This window comes from Lissotriton vulgaris, chromosome 2_1 (assembly GCF_964263255.1).
Source record: "Lissotriton vulgaris chromosome 2_1, aLisVul1.2, whole genome shotgun sequence".
Lineage (NCBI taxonomy): Eukaryota > Metazoa > Chordata > Amphibia > Caudata > Salamandridae > Lissotriton > Lissotriton vulgaris.
This window is the reverse complement of record NC_141687.1, coordinates 1,236,405,795-1,236,428,532: the sequence shown is the minus strand read 5'-3', so window position 1 is coordinate 1,236,428,532 and position 22,738 is coordinate 1,236,405,795. Positions and strand designations below refer to the sequence as shown.

The following is a 22,738-nucleotide window of genomic DNA, read 5'->3' as shown; positions in this document are numbered from 1 at the left end:
CAAAGGCGTGACCTATTGGCTATGCCAATGCTTGTTCTTTCAGCCCCACCTCGCCCCTGCTTCTAAATTTAAAGAGGACTGTAATGGAAATACTCATCTGATAGACTCAAGGAAGTGAGGACTGTACCACTGACCCTCCCAGGGGAGACTGAGCTGGAATTCAAAAAGTGTTTTGCTTTGACAAAAAAATCACTTACATATCACTGATCATCAGGTTGACAAAGTAATATATTTTTGTTTAGGGATTAGTTTGCACAAAGACCTACTCCCCTGCTGACTTTGAACAGGGCTGTCCTGTCATGCGAGGTCAACCTCGAAGCTGGTGAACCGGGTTTGAGTCTCAGAAGGGACGCTCAGCATCCTGTGATTCTGGGCAAATCACTTAATCTCCCAGGGCCTAACAAAAATGAATGTGTCCATCTGTAACGAAACTGGTGGTCATGTAAAGTGCTCTGATACCTGATATCCTCGGGTCTAATTTGCACTATATAGAACTCTTAAAAAAAACTGTATGAAGGTACACAGGTCTGAACCTGGAGGAACTAGTCGCTAGGGTCTTCGGGGAGCTACGAATTGCCCCTGTGTAAAATCCTATTTGTGTATGCCTGAACGGTTGTGGAATATGCTCCCTTATCAGGATCAACTGTGTAGCCTTTGTGGTTTGTTGTTGGCAGGGGATGGAGGCAGTGGGCACCTTAACAGGAGAGGGTCTTGTCAGGTGCCATGTGAGGCCTCTCTAAAATATGCCTTAACTGCACTGCTCACCCATTGGTGGTAAAATGTTGTTCTACTGTCTGTGACTAAAGATTATGCCAACCAGGTGTTTATGGTAATTGGAATAACATTGTTCCATGATCTCGCTGAAACAATATACCTCCTGTGCAGATACCATACTGCCATCTCTTGCACTTCCATGAGGAACTCCTACTATAGGGCTTGATTTTGCTCTATACACTTGGTTCATTGATTTGTGTACTATCTTGTCAGAATTTTCAAAATGCTTTGCTACTTGGGGCATGTCTTTATTATAAAGTGCTTCATAAATGTATAATATTTTTAGACCTTTTTAAACGGTGTATAGGTAAACATGCTAATAATTCAGTCATTCAGCCTGTTTCTGCAAGGAAGGGTCACCACTCGTAGCCTCTGAAAGGAGAATGTAGAGGTGCTGCTATGTCTGATAGCAGGATGCTTGTACCACTAAATAATACACCACTGTATGCATACATGGCCATGCCAATGGACCAACTTCAGGCTGTCTCCCGCCTGAAATTGCCTCTGCTTCGATAGACGTAAATGGAGGAAATACATTCTCCAAACATTTTTTTAAATAACCCACTTTCCTCTTCTAAAATGTTGGGATGTATGTGTATGCATTTAACTATTCTCAATGTCACATCAGCTGCTCATGCCATGTCCCATGGCTGCCAGAAACCACACAGGAAACTTCTGTGACACTCAGGTGTAAATTGAATCTCAACCTCAAACCAACGGTCAGTGTGTAGCAGACAAAATGACTTTCTGAAGTGTTCTCGCTTAACTCCAACCCTGATCATATTTTCCCATAATATTGTGCGAATCTCTCTGTACAATCAACAATGGACTGCTTCCACAATGGAGGCCAAATGAATGAGCTATGTTTAATTAAACTGAGCAAGTGGAATTATCTTGACGCAGTGTACATAAGATTCTCATATCAATGCATATGATTTGCTAGTGTCCTCTGTCTTTTCAACAAGTGCTGAAACAGTGTTAAAATCTTCTTACAGGTGCTGCTTCATCTCTAAACGTCAAAGCATATGTAGTCCGGAAACATCTGATGGGGGCAACCTGTAGTAGGTAAAGTAGCGAAGGTCTACTACGTGCCTCACCAAAAAGCTTGGATAGTAATTGATTCCATAACCTGTTGTGAAATAGACTTGTCATTTGTATCCCAAACGAACAAGTTACTTACCTTGGGTAACGCTTTTTCTGGTAGATACTATATCTGCCTGTGGATTCCTCACCTTGTGAATATATCCCTTTGCGTCAGCAACATTCGGAAATTCTTTTTGTAGCCTCGCGCCGACGTGGACTTGGACGTCATAGAGACACGGCATCGCACGCGACTCCGCTGACGTCACCGACGCCTACAATAGGCCCACGCCGGCGTGATGACATCAGTTCCGCCCTTTTTTCCGTATATAAACAATACAATAAAGTAACTCTGGTAAAGAAGAGTGGACAACGGGGAGGCGGGTGGGTCAGTGAGGAATCCACAGGTAGATATAGTATCTACCAGAAAAAGCGTTACCGAAGGTAAGTAACTTGTTCTTCTGATAGATACATCTGCTGTGTGGATTCCTCACCTTGTGAATAGAGTCCCACAGCAGTCCCCACTCCCGGAGGAGGGTGTCCACTCTTCTAAATCAGGAAATCCTGAAGGACAGAGCACGCAAAGTGGCCGTCCCTCCTCACCTCAGTGTCCAAGCAGTAATGCTTTGCGAACGTGTGGAGGGAAGACAAAGTTGCCGCCCTACAAATGTCCTCTACAGGAACACCTCTAGCCAAAGCTGAGGTAGACGACTTAGCTGTAGTAGAATGAGCCCTTATACCCTCTGGAGGATCCTTACCAGCCAAAGAGTAGCAGATCTTTATACAGAGGACGATCCATCTCGATAAAGTTCTTTTATGGACCGCTCTTCCTCTCCTGCAGCCAGCAAAGCCAATGAAGAGCTGGTCATCCAACCGACGGTCCTTAATTCTGTCCAAATAAAAAGACACCGCCCTCTTCGGGTCCAGACGGTGTAACCTCTCCTCCTCCTTGGAAGGATTTCGGGGAGGATAAAAGGTAGGGAGGGTAATGGATTGACCAAGGTGGAAAGGAGTCACCACCTTAGGTAGAAAAGCAGCCCTGGTCCTAAGAACCATCCGATCAGCATGAATGGTCAAGAAAGGGGGCTTGGAACTAAGAGCTTGAAGCTCACTTACCCTCCTTGCCGAGGTTATTGCAACGAGGAAGACCACCTTAAGAGTTAAAAGCCTCATAGAACATTTATGAAGAGGCTCAAAGGGAGCACCCATCAGAAAGGTCAAAACAAGATTTAAGTCCCACTGAGGCACAATAAAAGGAGTAGGAGGGAACTTATTTGTGAGACCCTTCAAAAACCTTAAAACTACAGGAGACTTAAAAAGAGACGGCTGGTCAGGCAAACAGAGAAAAACCGACAGCGCCGAAAGATAGCCCTTAACCGTGGCAACAGCAAGTCCTTGCTGCGCCAGAGAAAGGGCAAACTGGAGAACGTCAGACAAACGGGCTCTCAAAGGGTCAATAGAATTCCCACCACACCAAGTGACAAATTTAGACCACCTATACGAATAGACAGATTTAGTGGAGTCACGCCTGGCTGACAAGATGACATCCACCACGTCAGGTGTGAGAGAAAAGGAAATCAGGTTGCCCCGTTCAATCTCCAAGCATGAAGGTGCAATGTCTGGAGGTGGGGGTGTAGAACCTGCCCCTCCATCTGAGAGAGGAGGTCTGCCCTGAGAGGGAGACGGAGCAGCGGGTGAGAGGAGAGGTGGAGAAGATCTGAATACCACACCCTTCTTGGCCAGTCCGGGGCGACCAAAATGACTTGAGCCCGGTCTTGGCGAATCTTCCTCAGAACCCGAGGAATCAAGGGTATGGGAGGAAACGCGTAAAGGAGTCGATTTCCCCAACTCAACTGAAACGCGTCCCCCAAGGCTCCTTGCATCGGATACTGGAGACTGCAGAAGGACGGGCAGTGAGCATTCTCGCGAGCAGCAAACAGGTCCACCTGGGGAGTCCCCCACGTCCGAAAGACGTGACGCACCACCTCTGGGTGAAGTCTCCACTCGTGGTCGGCAGAGAACTGCTGACTGAGAACGTCTGCACGAACGTTCAGAACTCCGGCCAGATGATTTGCCATCAGACAAATCTGGTGGTCCTGAACCCAGGACCAGAGGCGCAGAGCCTCTCTGCAGAGACACTGCGACCCCACTCCCCCCTGCTTGTTGATGTACCACATCGCGGTCGTGTTGTCCGTCAGGACTTGGATCGACCGACCGCGAAGGGAAGGGAGGAAGGCCTTGAGCGCCAGATGTATCGCCTGCAATTCTAGAAGGCTGATGTGAAGCAACCTTTTCTCTGGAGACCAAAGACCCTTGACCTCCAGGTCCCCCAGATGAGCACCCCACCCTAGAGTGGATGCATCCGTAATCACTGTGGCCACCGGAGGAGGCAGCTGAAAAGGCTTCCCCTGAGACAGGTTGGCTTCCACGCCCCACCAAGACAAATCCGCTGCAGCTTCTCTGGAGATCCTCACTGACTCCCTGAGATCTCCGTTGTGCTGATACCACTGCCTGCGGAGGCACCACTGGAGCGCCCTCATGTGCCAGCATGCATGGTTGACCAACAGAATGCAAGAAGCCTTCAGACCGAGCAGGTGAAGGACCTTCAGGACTGGTACTGCCGCTCCATTGAAAAACAAAGGAATCATTTCCTGTATGTCGTGAATTCTTTACCACTAGCCTCTGCTAGATCCTCGAAATAATTTTCATCCAGCTCACCTTCTTCCAAGTCAGAATAAGACTCACAATACCTCTGCTCTTCCAGTAGACGTTGAGCCTCCCTTCTAGATCTCTGCTTAGCACGGAGTGCAGCCGGATCCACTGCCGACCCCGACGGCGCCGGAGCCGACGTCGGAATCGAATCCGAAGGCTTAGAAGGATGTTCCAAAGATTTGCTTGGAGCGGGCGACGCCGGTGCTGGAGTCGTCGACTTCAGACGAGCCGGCATCGACATCGGCGTCGACCTCGGTGGAGCCTGGTACTGCCACAGTGGGGTCGGAGCCGGCAAAAACGGCATGAAAGGTGCCGGGGCATATGAATGAGGCACCCTCAAAGTAAATGCCATTGGACCCATAGGCCCCGAAGGCGCTCCAGAGGGTTACCAAGACTTTGAGAAAACATCATACATAGCGTTAAGAAACGCCGAAGGATCCTGACCTGGAGCAGGAAAATGTGGATGCTCAGGTCGACCTCGAGGTAGATTCGAATCTGTCTCAACAACAGGAGTCGATCCCTCAACCTCCACAGGAACCTCCACTTCCTCTTCCTGTGCCGGAGACAGAGCCGGAGTCGGATCGGGTGCCGGAGCCGGCGAATGTACTGGCGACTCCGAAGGCGAAGCCTCGCCCTCCTGATCCGAAACCTCTTGTGGAGGTATTACCTTGGATCTAATCTTCTTGGGTGATCTCGACCTCGAGTCCGACTTATCACCCGAATGGCGCCGGGACTCATGTCTCCTCTTCTTATGCTTCCTTCGCGACCTCGAAGCATGATCCGAGGAAGACCTCGAAGCCGACGCCTCCCGAGACCTCGATCTCGACCTCGACTTCTTCTAATGGGATTTCGAAGATTTTCCTTCTTTATCGGCCTTCAGCTTAGCCACAAGAAGCTTAGACTCCCTTTCTCGCAGGGCCTTTGGATTCATTTTTTGACACAACGAACACCCATCCACGTCGTGGTCGGAGCTCAAACACCAAATACAGTCCTGGTGCGGGTCCGTAACGGACATCATTTTTCCACATTCCCTGCAGGGCTTAAAACCCGTCTTCTTTGTCGACATATTAGCGAAAAAAATGAAGAAATACAGCTACAGAGTAACTAGAAGCTACAGAGTATCCCAAAACCATTAGCGTCGACGACGTGGAAAAAAGGGAACTGATGTCATTACGCCGGCATGGGCCTATTGTAGGCGTCGGTGACGTCAGCGGAGTCACGTGCGATGCCGTGTCTCTATGACGTCCAAGTCCACGTCGGCGCGAGGCTACAAAAAGAATGTTGTTGACGCAAGGGGATATATTCACAAGGTGAGGAATCCACACGTCAGATGTATCTATCAGAAATAAGGAAGATGGATCGCTGGCTTAACCTTAGGCAGAAAGCCAATGATGGGTCATCATGGTCAAAACAAAGTGATTTAAGTGAAAAGAAAAGGAAGTGTCACAGATACAATGGTGAATATTTACCAATGGGTTTCACATGTTCAGGTTCAGAACATGAACTGCAACCACAATGCGTGCTATGTTATGAAATGCTGGCTGCCCATCCATAAGAGGGTTTTGTTTAAAATCCTAGTCATCACCTTCAGGGCCTACCACCAGCTGGGTCCCACCTACCTGTCAAAAAGGTTTGGAAGATATGTGCCCTCTCACTCACTCAGATCCTCCAACCTAAACCTACTGGTGACTCCCAAGTTTAGACTAGCTACGAAAGGAGGAAAATCCCTGGGAGTGCTAGGTGCCAGAGCCTGGAATAAACTCCCACTCCAATTGCGTCAGATCCCATCAGAGAACCTCTTTCGGAAGGCTTTAAAAACATGGATCTTCAAACTCGCAGACACAGCCTGTTTAGCCCTAGTCTAAACCCTACCCCCAGAGACACTAGACACTATCCTTCTGAGACCTCACTAGCTCCCTGGGCTAATACCTCTTAGACACAAGTGGTCAGCGCCAAGATGCTCCATGGAGTGTAAGTCGCGCTTTATAAAAATAAAATTACATTACATTACAATTACATTGTCAAATGAGGCCATGAAACCTTCTAAATTACGATGACACTTGGAAACTAAGCATAAAGAACTTGCAACTAAATCCATAGAATTCTTCAAGAATAAAGAGCAAGAGCTCCTAAAAAGTAGAAAAATAATTAAGAAACCTGCAGCAGGATCTGTTAATGAAAATGCTCTGAAAGCTTCATATAAAGTGTCCATGCTCATAGCAAAAGCTGGAAAACCTCATACAATTGCTGAAGAACTAATAGTACCTGCTGCTAAAGCCATGGTGACCGCAATGGTTGGAGAAAAAGCAGCAAAAGATTTACATTTGATGCCATTATCTAACAACACTGTAAAGAAGCGAATTGACAACATTTCAGACAACTTAAAGGAACAGTTGATCGAAAGAATTTGTAAAAGTCTGCATTATAGCCTGCAAGTATATGAAAGTACAGACATAGTAAATAAATCTCATCTCCTGTGCTTTGTTAGATACAATTTTGAGGGGAATATTATTGAAGATTTACTGTTCTGCCGCTATTTGATACACACCACTGCTGAAGAGGTCTTCAACTGTTTCGATGATTTTCTGACATCAAATGGAATTCAGTGGCCCAAATTCATAGGAAACAGCACAGATGGGGCACATGCCATGTCTGGGAGACTAACTGGACTTGTAGCACGAATAAGGGAAACTAACCCTTCAGTTGTATGGCATCATTGTTGCATTCATCGAGAATCATTAGCCACTAAGAAGATACCAGAGGAATAAAAAAAGGTCATGAATGAGTCAGTCAAAATTGTAAATTTTATTAAAGCTAGGTCACTAAAGTCAAGGCTTTTTGAACAGCTTTGTCAGTCCGTGGATAGTGATCATCATCAGCTTTTGCTGCATACAGGTGTCGGATAACTGTCTCGTGGTAGAGTTTTGTCTCTGCTTTTTGAATTATGAGATGAAATTAGAGTTTTGTTCACTGACTTGGAATCTCCATTTCCACTTCACGAGCGTTTACATGACTATACTTGGCTAGCTATGCTGGCATATATTGCAGACATCTTCACCCATTTAAATGCACTCAATTTGAGTATGCAAGGAGTAGGTATCACAATTTTTAATGTTGAAGACAAGATTGAGGCAATGATAAAAAAATTAGACTTATGGACTCGTCGCTTATCACAAAGAAATTTTGATTCTTTTCAGAACCTGAAGGCATTCTTGGAATCTGCTGATGACGAATTATCGAACAAAGTCTTAGAACTTTTTATCCAGCATATCCAAGATATGCGGTGTAGTTTTCGCCAGTACTTTCCACTTCCAGATGAAAGCAAAAACTGGATTAAAGATCCTTTTAATGTAGATATTGACAATTTAATGGGGCTGACCGCATCTGAAGAAAACTGTTTGATTGAAATCTCTACAGATAGTGCACTTAAACTTCAATTCAAGGAAAAGTCTCTGAGTGTGACAAATTTTTGGCTGCATGTACGCACAGATTACCCTGAATTATCGCACAAGGCACTTAAGGTTTTACTTACTTTCCCCACCACATATTTATGTGAGAAGGCTTTCTCAAATCTTATGTACCTTAAAAATAAGTGCAGAAATCGCTTGCAAAATGTTGAATCTGACCTAAGGATTCAACTTTCTGAAATAAAACCAAACATTGAAAAGTTAGTAGCCGAGCTGCAGCACCATCCTTCCCAATACAATGTTTTGATTTTTGCATATTTTTCAATATAAAATAATAAAAGCTTTAGTAATGTAAGTATTTGTTTGGTGTGTACTTGTTTGTGTATTTTTTGCGAATTACTGTTTTCATTTTTTTTTTATTGAAATTGTACAAATTGCTTGGGAGTCCCCGGCTTCCAGTAGTGATTCAGTGGGGGTCCTCAGGAGTCAAAAGTTTGGGAACCACTGTTCTAAACACTTACAGACACGCGCAAACGTATGCAACCTGGTGATCCGTATAGTTGCTGGTCAATCCGAGTACACCTATTCAACATATAATGAAGGTGAAACTGTACCAATTGCATACAAGTCACATTTGGTGGCTGTTATTGCTTCACGCAAAAACAGCGCCGCAGTACCAAAAATATTTCTACTCAAGTACTCCTACAAGTTAGATGCCAAAAACATTCCATTTGCTCAGATTCCTGGAGTCGTGGACAAAGTAATTCTAAACATAGATTGTAGGTTAGGTTTAATTCTGGCAGCACACGAAGGGATAGGTTCTGCTCATGCAGGAGTTATGGCGGCTGTTTCTTTATTGAAACAATGCTATTGGTGGCCTTGTGTAACAAAGCAGACTATAGACTATGCCTTGAAATGCGACATCTGCCAGCAGATGAAAGGTTCCACTGTAACACATCCTGCGCATACACAGTTGTTATTAGCTGACAAACCACTAGCGTGTGTCTACCTAGACCACTGTGGCCCGTTGAAAAGAGATGGGGCTAAAAAATAGCTAATGGTAGCAGTGGACTCCTGCTCAAGATTCCTATGGGTGTGGCCCAAGCGCTCGGCTGATGCTCAAACTGTTATAATAGATTTGCTAGTTTTCATAGGAACATACGCAATTAGTACATTACATTCTGACCAGGGTCATACGCAATTAGTACATTACATTCTGACCAGGGTCATGCGTTTAGCTCTAGGGCTTACAAGGAGGCCATGGGAAGTTTGGATGTAGCATAGTGGTACTCATCTCCGAACCATCCCGAGGGAAATTCGGTAGTGGAGAGAAAAAAATTAGACTTAAAGCAATCTTTAACAGCTAGAGAATTAGGCACAGGTGAACGTTGGGTTAAACATCTTTATGGAGGTTCTCGAGGGGAGGGGTCAGTCCATCTGAGGTCCTATGTGGGACAAGAATGTGTGTACCTGATCTTGATTGTGACGGTGCAGTGGCAAATAACAAACCTTTTGACATCCATGATCATTTGGCTGTTTTACAGGATCTAAATGAATCCAGGAAAAAACAAAGTAACATCCCCCTTAAGCAGACCGCCACTGGGGAAGTCAGATCAGTCACAGCAAGACATGTCTGGATCCCAAAAGTCAGAAATATGGTTAGAGAGAAAATAGCTGACAAGAAAGAATTTGGGCCATCCTACAGAAAACCTCGCTCCCCTTGAACCTGAAATTCAACTTCAAAATGAAACTCAACGTAACACACAAGTTTGCGATTCGACCAAATACAGACGTCAACATGCCTGGATAAGAGCAAAGTACGATTTTAACAAATGCTGATGCAATTCCGACAATTGATCTAACTGCTTCTGGCTACTTCAAAAACTTTGATACATTTTCAACGAGGAGTTTGGAAAAAGCACTCCTGGAGCGGAAATACCGTGACCGAATGGTACAACACATAGGCACACCTCGCCTGAGAGAACTAAGTGCATCTTGGTTCCTGTAATTTTGACCAGTCTGGATGGACTGCATCTTACCTGTCCTCCGATGCCTGTTTTGTGGAGAAGAATGCATGTTAGACCTTTGACACTCCCATCATGTGCGCAACCGGACGTGAATGCTGTACTGGACCCGATAACGGCCCATGTTCTGCAGTGTCCTCACCGCATTCCAATGTTATTGGCGGCATTCCTTGAGCCTCCACACGTTGTAACTGCACCCGTTGGTATGAACGCCAGCTCCTCCACTGGCACTCAAGCTTTGGACGGCACACAGGCTGCCCCAGCACCGGCTCTGGACAGCGTGGAACATCATCTGTGCTCAACTGACGTACTCTGCAAGGTGTTACAGGGGCATCTACTGCCGAAGCAAGCAATGAACATGTTGCATCTACCAGCCAGGACACAAACAATTGACTAATTTTGGCTCGTCGTGTGCTGGAAGAATAGAGTTCAAGTCGGCCCTGGCTGCTTCTAGACCCAGGTTGGTTGGAGAGCTCGAGGACCAGGTAGCAGGGTTCTCTAGCTGGATCTCTACTGCTGTTGCCAATGTAGTTCTCCCTTGCTCTTCTAGACTGGCTAGAGATTCACCATCTAAGCCTTGGTTCAACTCGTCTCTCAAAGACCTGAAGCATGTTTGTAAAACTCTGGAACGGGCATGGAGGAGGAGTGGCTATGGTTCAGCTGTTAAGAACAAGCTTAGGGATAAGCAAAAGATATACTATGCCGCAATTAAGCTGGCTAAAGGGCAATTCTATTTAGTCCGTATTGAAGCTGCCACTAATAACTTCAGAGAAATCTGTGCGATTGTCCAGAGTTTTATGCCCCCTGCAGTCTAAGCATGTGTGATGCCATCTTCGCCCGGCATCCTCAGCTGAGGTTGTTAACGAGGAAGTGAATGCCATTATCAATCTCTCCCGCCAGACAGCGGTGGTCCCCCGAGGCTTGGAAGAGGGCAAAAATCCTGCCTCTTTTGAAAAAGCAGTCACTTGACCCTTGCTGCCCAAGGAACTATCAGCCCATTTCCCTTCTCCCTGCTCTGGCAAAGGTTTGTGAGAAGGCGGTTAATAAACAGCTTACCGATTATGTGGAAAAGGAGGGACTGCTTCACCCAGCACAATCTGGGTTCCGGCAGTCACACAGCACTGAAGCAGTACTGGTCGAGGTGGCAGAGGCCATACGGGACTGTTTGGATGCAGGAAGGAGGGCGGCACTTATTCTGCTTGACCTCTCAGCCGTGTTCGATACGGTCCCACACTCTTTGCTCGTTTCACGCCTGGCCAGGATTGGGTTATAGGGTGCTGTGTGGGGCTGGCTCCGCTCTTTTTTGAGGGGGTGGTCAGAGCAGATATGGATTTCTCCTTGTTCCTCCGCTTCTCAGTCAGTTACAACAGGTGTCCTGCAGGGCTCTTCCCTTAGTCCCCTCTTATTTAACATCTATTTGACTCCCCTGTTATATTTAGCAGAGGCGATGGGGGCTAAGGTTTTGGTCTATGTGGATGACACCCAGCTGTTTTTCACCTGGGCTAAGGGGGAAGATTCGGTGCTCCGGGCCCAACATTGCCTGTCATCTATTTTTAGGTGGATGGCAGAGGCACAGCTCAAATGCAATGAGGGGAAATCAGAGATTTTACTTTTTGGTTCATTCCCTGAAAACTTCAGAGAACAGCTCTGGCCCCCTGAGTTCCCATGTCCTACCTTCACTGGGCAGCCAGCAAAAAATCTTGGGATCTGGTTCGACGAAGACCTCTCTTTTGCAGACCATATCAAGAAGTTGGCCGGTGGCTGTTTTGCTTTATTAAAATCCTTTAGTTTTTTTTTCCCCTTCTACCTCCGGCGGCAAGGCAAATGATTACTTGCTCACTGATCTTGTCCCGGCTGGATTACGTGAATGCCCTTTTCGCTGGTATTCCTGGCTACCAGATAAAGAGGCTTCAGGTGGTACAGAATACCGCAGCCAGACTATTATCGGGTCTGTCATCCAGGGACAGTGATCATCTCCAGCTGCGACTGTACCATTGGCTGCCCTTGGTTGCTAGGGTGAAATTTAAGACATTGGTCATGGCCCACTGTGAGCTCCACAGGCATGGCCCTCTCTATCTTCAGAAGTGCATTTCTTTTAATGTTCCTACGCGTTCTTTGCGCTGCTTGTCCCTATTCTTGGCCCAGGTCCCTTGTTTTAAGCGTCAGAGGATAGGGGGTAGCTCCTTTTCAGTCAAAGCTGCAGCTGCCTGGAATCCTCTTCCTTTGGTCCTGCCTACCATCCAGGACCTAAGTGTATTCAAGAAAAAACTGAAGACTCATCTATTCATGTGAAGCCCTCTGCCATTCCCTATGGTTCCGCGCCAGGACACTCACGTTTAGCCGAGCAAGTAATAAATTCATATAACATAACATACCATAAATGTCTTTCTAATGCTTATAGTTGTTCGGACTATAACAATGGACACTTTTAGAGCTAGGGCCTGCAAAAACGTTTTTCATGCTACGTTTTTAAGTCTTTTCAGAAATTTGTAGACGTTTTTAAACATTTTAACTAAAGAAGTGTTCTGACCACTTTTGTGCGTACCAATGTCTAGTTAGATCGGTAGTACACTTAGATGTTAGATATGTTGTTTAGTCGGAAGAGGAGGGGGGTTTATATTCCATATAGGTACTCTATATAGGTGCAGGTAACACTGCAACCTTTCACCTATGTCCTTCCCTACATTTCATACATAACGGTTCATAAGGGACTGACGTTTTACCTAGATACAACACTGCAATCAGAATACATGTTTTTGCCCAGTTTGTAACTCATACATTATGCATGAGGCTTCTTGGAAGCACAGCAGGACAAACATCTCCTGTATAATATCTATGTATAAAGTTCAAGCCTGATGTCCTCCTTTAGGCCACACAGTAACACCCTGCCGTCCATTACCACCTACTTTTGTACCGCTTTGTTCGCCATAAGTTGGCAGGGTATGCTCAGACGTGAATCCGTCCATCACCACCCCCTTTTGTACGACACAGTAACACAGCATAGTAGGACCCCTGGGGAGACCTGTGGATATATATACATCATGTCTTGCTTAGACAGACAGAGGAGACCATAACTTCCCGGCTGACACACTGGCCAGAGATGCTGAGGTTCCTGCATAAAGACCCTCCAGCTAGCAGTGGTCTAACATTCCTTGCGGGGTGTCCAACTCGAGACCAGGACAGGGTCCCATTTTCTCTCCTTACTCAGGTAATGGGGTTGACTAGACCTTAGAGGGATTCTTGGAATAACGTGTAACACCTAAACCGATGCTAGGTACATTTAGGTACATCTAGTTATGGAGACATCGTAAGAGTACGCACCTTCTTATCATGTGTTTTATGTACCCGTATATATTCATGATTACTGCAAAATGGTAGAACTGTACCATCCCTTTACTTTCATAGTACTGCTAATCATATATCTCTGCTACTGTCTGGTGCTTGTTACAGCAAAACATTGAGCACGAGTGACTGAGCGAAAAGTAGCATATTGTTTCCACGATCCTGGGGGATCAGGGTTGTCATGTTCTGAGGTTGCCAGAAACTATTCTCTACCCAATAAGAGGAGATTCTAGTGGCACTGTGAGCTAGCTAATGCAAACAGGTTAACCTATCTGGTGGGGGTGCTCAGAACCAGTCTGCCACCAAACCTACACTTTATGTTATCCAAAAACGCAGATCCTGTATAGGATATATAGGAACTACACAACATTCTGAGCATTCTCTTTTCAACTTCTGCGCCACAACAAATTTGTTTATAGTAGGCAACCCCTCCTTTCTGTACACCATATTTCTACCCAGGAACCGTTGGATGGACATCGCCTCAGAGATGCCTCAGATATGTACCTCACATCTATGTCAGCATTTCCCACAAGCTGCTATCCTGAAGCTACACTGGGTCATCACAACCCTGGGGTCACCCAGTGCTAAGACTGTGGAGCAGCATAATTTCGACTTCATTCTGAAGTACTGTAGGAGTGCATAATAATCATGTCAAATATATCCTCACTAAAATATATTCTGTGTGATAAATGTTAGAAAGAGAAGATGGGGTATTGTATATTTAAGTTCCTCCATGTGAAAACAAATGAGATTTACAAATTGCGTGCCTAGAAATGTTATTATTAGCAATTCTGACAATACATTATAGCCTTATAGCCCGCCTTAGCGGGCTATACCAGCTATTAAAGACCCGCTCCAGTGTTAAAGGCCCGAGCCGAAAGCGAGGGCTTTAACAAGGGAGCAGGACTTTAATAGCTGGTATAGCCCAGCTACGAAGGGCTAGAAGGGCTAGAAGGCTATTAGAACATTCCGCCACTAGAGCGCAGAATGTTCTAATAAATTAAACAAAGGTCTCTCGGAGCCTGAGTGGATTGAAATCCCCTCAGGCTCCGAGAGGCCTTTGTTTAAACAACATTGGAATGTTGCTCTGCTGGCCTTTACCGGCCCGTAGAAGCACGGAGTACCCCGCATTCCAATGCTCTAAATATATTTAAATTGTAAGTAAAGCTAAGTTTATAATGTGTCTTGTGAAGTTGACGACATGATGTGTATATGTAGACTAATGTTTGTTATAATTTATTAACATCTTTATTAACATCTTTTCTGAAATGTATTCTTTTGTTTGGAAACTGCTTATGCAACATGTTCAAGTATTTGTAACCTTGTGCACTGTTGAGTTGACATGATTTTAAGGCCTTAAGCACAGTTTTTAGGATAAGCTCAAGCTTTAACTATAACATTTATTTGCATTTAACCTTCAGTGTAGAACGTGTTTGCTTGCCTGCATGTTTCCACTGCAGATGCGGACACAGCCTCATTAGTTAAAAAAGAAGGGTTTGTGTTTTAGTAAGATAGCGAAGTATGAGAAAATGTATTTTGGCAAGGAAAAAGGTGGTAACAAGCAAGGAGACAAGTTACAATGGAGGAGTAGAAGAATGGGCAATAACAAATGAAGTAGCAACTAATCAATGTGGGAAAGATTGTGCCAATAACTTATTTTTTTGCCTGGATCATGGAAAGGTATCAAAGCTGATCACATGATGTAGCTTATAAGCAAAGCAATGTCTTCTATGCTGAATGTAGTGTCAGAAATACATCTTAGACTCTAATAGCTGGCGCCTTTATTTTTTTCTTTCTTATTCATGTTTCTAGTTCAGGGTTGTCCCTTGTAAAGTAGTGTTGTGAGAGATAGCATGCTCATGCTTACCGTTGCTAATCAATTGATGTAATTTAATGTTCAATTCTTTTTCCTATTTCTTGCATCATTATAACCAAATTAGTTGTATGTTTTTTGTTATATAGGTTGAATCTCTTTAGGAGATTTGGACTCATTTTGCTTATTCTATGATGCGGAGACTGATTTATATAAATCTATTTTTTAATTTGTAATAAATCCTTACTAATCACAAATGTAGTTGTAGAGTAGTTATTTTTTAACCAAATTGGTTAAACTGTATTGAGATTTTAATCATGATTGATTCTCACTCTTACATCTCAAGCAGCTAAAAAGACCATCTGGTTGAGTAGGGATGTTTAAGTGGACCGAGCTGTCTCAACTGCGATCAAACCAAACCCAGACCAAACCACCCCTACTTCCTCCACGCACCCACTCCCCATACGGGTTCCCACCAATGGCACCCTATGTGTGTCTGGGTTGTTACCACCATCTTTTGGAAAGCAGCTTTAATGCAACAAATCTCCCTTTACAGATAATCTGTCTTGTTCCCATCACTCCTATGTATCGTAAACACACATAAACCATAAGAAAAATCATTATATACTCATAATACACTCAAAATGTCTAATATCACAGCCTGAATACACCCACAGAAATTCAAAGGTTTGCACACCTTTTTTTATTACTGCCCCTGCCCAGAGAATTTTCTGTTGATTATGTGGGAACGATGAATGGAGGTGGGCTATTCAGACATTAAGACAGGCCATGACCAGAAAAAATGTGATTGTCTAGTGCTTTCCTGGGCTATTTGTGCCTGTCCTACTTCTGCCACATTTCTTACAAGTTTTTTTTTTAATGTAGGTTTGGGGTGTTTCCAGCAGCAAAATCACCTGTGGCCAGAAGTTGGTAGCAAGCAGTCTCCAGAACACTTAATACACATTCTACTTCTCTAAAAAATACATTAATTGTTACATTTGTTGTAAGAGCAATGCCAAGAACTAGCTACTCAGGTGCCTCTGTGTTCACAGTCACTTAGCTAGGAGTTCTTTGAGCTGCTTTGACCAACAGGTGTGAAGGGCAGTGGTGCGGCTGTGAATTCAGCACTTGGTGAATTATATCACACTTGCCTTCTTTTTATGTAATAAAGGAACACTATGACTTTCAGTAAAGGGATGTGAACATACTTTCTGAGCTGCCATTACCAAGATGGTTGTCTATCCATGGGAGGCTAAGTGAAGTCCTTAATCCTAGATGAAGCAGAGCCATTTTCTGTGATGTCAGTTCTTGTTTGAATCATATATAATGAGGCATTTCCAAATGAAGAATACATTGCAGTGCACGTGTTTGTTCAATTATGTTTTTTACATTCTTCTCCTCTTTACTATTAATTGTGGACATGATTTCTGCTTCTCGCAGCTGTACCTTAAACTAGATTCTACTCTTGTATATTCTTACTATGCTTTTATCTCCTTCCAGGTATCAGGGGAACTCAGGGCCTTGCTAATTACGTCATTAGAAATCTTGATCTGCGGGGGCGTGGCTTACTCGCCGACGAGGAAGGACGGCGGCTCCGTGAGCTCCGTGGTGGAGAGTGATCGCGGATGCCGTAAGGACCTCTTTTGCCGCTTCTTCAGGCATTTTTCCGGTATGCAGCGTTAGCGGAAGGTGGACTGTACATGAGGACGAGGTCGGAGGCTGTCTGTGAGCCGTTTGTCATCTTTTACTAACAGCGGTAATTTTCTTTCACTCCCGAGACGCGGGAGGCCGCCATTTTGTCTCGCTTCGCCCGCGTCTTTCCTTTTCAGTATTTTATGCCGCTCTGCCCCTTTTGAAATGCCGTGTTTTTCTCCGGTTTGACTGCACGGCTACTACAGTATATTGAGATACATCCTGTTATTGGTGGCTCTTGTACACAATGATGCCCAGTTATAAACCTCCTGCCTATATTTTTTGTGGAGAAATACAGCCGCCATTTTGTCTATTCTGGGTCTGAAGAAACTGTTTACACTTTACCAGTCTATGATGTTTCAATGAAGCCCAAGTTCAACATTTCCCCATGATGTGGCATTAATTGGTGCTAACCCATGAAGGTGTTTTGTTTGAAGGTTTCTGGTCGCCTCTAAGATCACCAGTAAGTTGTCTGCTCCTGAGTCTCTCACTTCAGTGCTCCAGCCAGCATTTATTTAAGTGTCTTGTGTGTACTTTCTCTTATATTCTACTGCTTATCATCTTGGATATATTGACTCCAAGTACTGACTCAATCTATATGTGGCAGTGAAGGTTACACACGCGGTATAGAATTTGCTGATTTTTGCAGTGTGCGCCACATTCTTTATACATTACTGCTTTTTTTTTTTTCTTCTTTTGGCGCACCCCCACGGCAGCACAATGGCGAATGACTCTCCTAACCCAAAATTATCTCATACTGGAGCCAAACCTAAGAGACCAAAAAATGATCCACCTTCACCTAACCAGTCCTCGTCCAACCCTGTTCTTGACTCCATTTTAGAAGAAGTACGGGGTCTCCAACCGTTCATGTCTGCCACCAACGAAAAGCTTAAACAGATTGAAGAGCGCTGGGTTGTTATGGAGGGCAAGGTTTTGCATTTGGAGCAACGTGTGAGTGATATACAGGATGCCTCTGCAAAAATCCCATTCTTGGAGCAAGAGATCCACAAACTGAAATTACACACTGAGGACCTTGAAAATCGTAACTGTAGGAACAATCTACGCGTTTATGGCATTCCGGAAAATGTGGAGGGGCCAGACATGGTGTCTTTTCTACGAAAATTTCTTCAGGAACCTTTAGATCTTCAACCTTCGTCTTCTCCCCTAAACATACAGCGTGCACACCGTTTGGGTCGTCTGAACTCCACTTCTACCAAACCTCGTGGTAATATTATGCTTTTTCTTCGAGTTCACAGAGTTATTGTCGGTTCTGAAGGCTGCTAGGCTCAAACGGCGCCTCCAATGGTCTGGTCACAACATATTTATTTCACAGGATCTTTCAACTGCTACGAATACCCGACGCAAGGAATTCTTGAATCTCCGCCCTCTGATGAGACAGTTGAACATTCAATATGGCATCCTGCACCCTTGTTTCTGCAAAATCACACATAATGGTCGCACCCGCTCCTTTGATAATCCACAAAAGCTTCAGACGTACTTGCAGAGTTTCTCTCCTTCATGGACACTGCTAATTAGTGTATATCATCCTTTAGTCTTTCAATGTGGCCTTTTTTTTTCTTTTCTATCTTCACTTTGGCTTCTGATGACTTTTTCTCCTAGTCATTGTTTCCTTTTCTGAGGTTCTGTGTTTCCATTCTTTTTTTTTCCGCTTAAGTCCTTTCTGTGGATGCTCGTGGGGTTGTGTCCCTTCTTCAGTGTATCTTCGCCCCTGATGACTTTGTTGTTTTCCTCTTCTCTGATCAGGCTCTTATGCCTTGATCTGTTTACTCTTTTTTTCTTTCTTTTTAACTGTTTTCCTTTCCCCTTTCCTATCTTCTGCTTTTTCTTTTGCTTGCTTTCTTCCTTCTCCTTCTTGCTTTCATGTTATTTTCTTCTTGCGTAGTCTCTACGTTCTTATTTGTTCTTCATGTTGATAGTCATTCGTATTCTAGGCATTATGTACTACAGTATCATAAGTGTGTTGGGTGTTTTCTTCTCATGTAAATTAATTGTTTGTTGTTTCCCTCTTTGTAGTTGCCTTCCTGAAGTGTGTTTATTCCATATGTCGCCCATCCTTCCCTCCTATCATCATGTGTAACTTTGTTTCGTGGAACATATGAGGTCTCGGTCACCCTGTTAAACGTCAAAAGGTATTGTCACACTTATCTAAACTTAATTCGCAGGTTGTTTTTCTTCAAGAAACGCATTGCTCTGATGTTGAATCTCTTAAGTTGAAAAGGAATTGGGTGGGCCAGTTTGTGTTTTCTCCTGCCATTAGTAAAAAGGGGGGGTTGCTATTTTGTTTCATAAAGCGTTAAATGTTCAAATTATTTCCTCTCAGAGTGATGATGAAGGACGTTGGGCAATGGCTAAGGTTGTTATCCAAAATAAGAATTTGGTTTTGCTAAACATTTATGGCCCAGTTCGTCCGGACCCCAAGTTTTGGAATGATATTAAAGTCCTCATTCGTCCATTGACTGTCCAGACTTTGTTATCGCTGGTGATTTTACTCAACAGTTAGACCCCTTTTCAGATAGATTATCCTCTAGTAAGTTTCAACCTGACGAATCTCATAAGAGTTTTCAATCTGCCATTGCCTCCCGTCCTTTATATGGTTCTTGGAAATTGTGCAATCCTGATGTGTTAGAATATACTTTTTTCTCCAATGTTCACCACACCCGTTCCAGGATTGATTATATTATGGTTAGTAAACATCTGCTTCCTTCTATTCAAAAATCTGTCATTGGTTCTATATTTATATCTGACCACGCCCCTGTCTATACTTCCCTTGACCTCTCCCTCACTTCTTCCACATTCAGTTGATGGAAATTCAATTCTTTCCTATTGTCTGATACTGCTTTCATGAAAGAAATCGAGGGTTTTTTTAATGAATTTTGTACTTTTAATATCCCTTCCGACACCTCTGTTCCTAATAATTGGGATGCTTTAAGGCTGCACTTAGGGCCTTTACTATTTCTTATGTCTCTAAGAAAAAGAAACGTAACAAGTAGAAATATGAAGACCAACTCAAGAACATTAAAGGGCTTGAACATTCTTATTTTTCCTCCAAAACCCCCTCTACATTACAGGACTTAATCAAAGCTAAAACTGACCTAAATAAAACTAGTACTCATGAAGCTTGTAACACCCTTATTAAAATCAAATCCAAATTTCATGGCGGTCAAAATAAAGCGGGGAAAATGTTGGCAAATTATTTAAAAATCAAATCAGAACGTAAGAGTGTAGGTCCTATCTTCAACGACACAATCAATAAGTTAGTCTAGTCGGATGAGGATATTGCAGAAGTATTTCACAACTATTAACAATCCTTGTATACTGACGATACTCATCCTTCTGAAGTAAACTTAACCTCCTTTTTTGATGGTCTTCCCTCACCCCCTTCCATTGCAGATGAATTTGCGTTATTGGAAAAAGATATTTCTCTCCAGGAAGTCCCCCGGGCCATTAACTCCCTTAAAAAAGCGAAAGCGCCAGGCCCTGACGGGCTGCCTGTTGAGTTTTATTCTACTTTTCATGCCTTTTTGGCACCTAAACTCCTACAATTGTTTAATTCTTTTATTGCGGATGCCAAAGCATCTGGATCCTTTCTAGACGCGCTAATTATCATAATCCCTAAACCCGACAAGGATCATTCACAATGTAAGAATTACCGCCCTATATCCTTAATTATTTGTGACTGCAAAATTTTTGCTAAAATTCTGGCCTCGCGTCTTGACTCTATTATCCCCAGTCTAGTAAAAACGGACCAAGTGAGGCTTGTGAAGGGTAGGCTTGCTGCTGACAATGCTCGTATGTTATCTAACATCATATCTCATAGTAAAAATCTAAAAGTCCCTATGGCAGCTTTGTCCTTGGACGCAGAAAAAGCGTTTGACCGTATTAATTGGCAGTTCATGTTTCGTACCCTCCAATGGTTTGGTTTTGGTCCCTCTTTTATTTCCCTAGTTAAACTCCTATATTCCTCTCCCCGTGCCAGTATATTTGTTAATAATCAGTTTTCTAAGTTCTTCTCTTTGTCAAGAGGTACAAGGCAAGGGTGCCCCCTTTCCCCTCTGTTATTTATTTTATGTCTTGAACCTTTTTTAGAACGGATTTGTTCCAATCCTAAGATTGTTGGCTTCAAACTTTCATCTTCTGAGATTAAATTGTCCGCTTATGCAGATGATGTACTGGTATATATGGCGGACCCCACCTCTTCTCTTCCACATTTTTTTGGCGAGTTGCGGTTGTATTCATCTATATCGAATTATAAACGTAATTTATCCAAAACCGAAGTTCTGCCCCTAAATGCAGTTTGTTATCAATATATGTTTAGTAATACTGAATTTGCATGGTATCCTACCAAAATTAAATACCTTGGTATATGGTATTCATCATCCTTAGTTGATACACTTAAACTTACTTTTGATTCCCTCTTAAAGAAAATCCAATCCCTCCTTCAAATTTGGTCCCCCTTATTTCTTTCCTGGTAGGGTAGATTAGATACGATTAAAATGATGATTACCCCCCATGTGCTTTATACTGTCTCAATGCTTCCTTTTAAAAACCCTAATTCATATTATTCCCGCATAAACTCTGTATGTTCTAAATTCTTCTGGAATGACAAACATCCTCGCATAGCCTTACATAAATTGATTCGCCCTAAAAATGAGGGTGGTGTTCGTTTCCCCAGCTTCAAAACATACCATTCTGCATTCCTGATTAAACAATCCTTTTCACTAGCTGATGACTTTTCAATTAATCCTGTGCCCTCATGGGTACTTCTAGAACATTCTCTTTTGAAAGATTTTTCATTTCAGCATATTGTATTTATGTCAAATTGCTCTTTTTTGTCTAAACTCCCTATTTTAAAATACTCTCAAACACTCTCACATAATGTCTTCTCCTCTAATCTCTCTCCTCTTCAATGTTTCCTATCCTCTGTTGTGTGGTATAACAAATTCCTCAAATACAAAGGTAAATCGTTTTATTTTAAATATTGGAAAGAGAAGGATATTATGTTTGTACATCAATTTTTTGATGGTAACTCTATCATTCAGTTCCATGTGTTGCAAACTTTATATCACCTGCCTTCATCGTCCCTACATGAATACACTATTATAAAATCTGCCATTCAAACACATTTATCTTCTCTTTCACTACCTGACATCTTTCCCACTTTCTCTCCCACCACTCAACTTTACCCTTTATTTTCCACTCAACAGCCTAAGGCTGCTCTTGTTTATTCAATTTTGTTATCTAATGTTAAGGATCGCCTTAAAACAAATGTAGAGACTGCTTGGGAAACTGATCTTGCTGTTTCCCTCTCTGTCTCGTTGTGGGATCGTTTATGGTCTAAACTGTTTAAAGTATCAATTTCAGCTCGTATTACTCAATCTTTATTTTTCATTTACCATAGAGTTATTATTACTCCTGTTACTATTCATAAATTTCCCCAACTGCCTCTCCACTATGTTGGTCATGCTCTAAAGACCCAGGTTCACTTAAACATCAGGTATTTGAATGCTCTCCTGTTTTGTTCTCTTGGAATGATGTTTCGAATATCTGTATGCCAATGTTTCATTGTTCCACCCCATTATCGCTATTGAATGTTTTTTTAGGTTCTTTATCGATGGATATTGATATTATTTCGTCCTCTGCTAGATTGCTTGACCTGTTTATTGCTCTTGCATTTAAAGTTATTCTGTCGTGCTGGAAAGATAATTCTAAACTGTCTGTACATACATGGTAGAATTTCATATGTGATGAACATCGGATTGCTATTGCTCCATCCTTCTCTATTCCCCTAAAAATCAAATCTGATCTCCTCTGGCTCCCCTTTACTACGTATCTTTCTTCCAAATCTCCTAGTTAATTGCATTGTTTTATTCCCA

The 22,738-nt window shown here is 43.2% G+C and overlaps 1 protein-coding gene across 1 annotated transcript in view; it reads right to left on the bottom strand.

The window, feature by feature from the left end:
- LOC147732424 (uncharacterized) overlaps positions 1-22,738 on the bottom strand; it is a 2,559,122-nt gene that overhangs the window by 1,526,079 nt on the left and 1,010,305 nt on the right. The gene's annotated exons all lie outside the window — the stretch shown is intronic.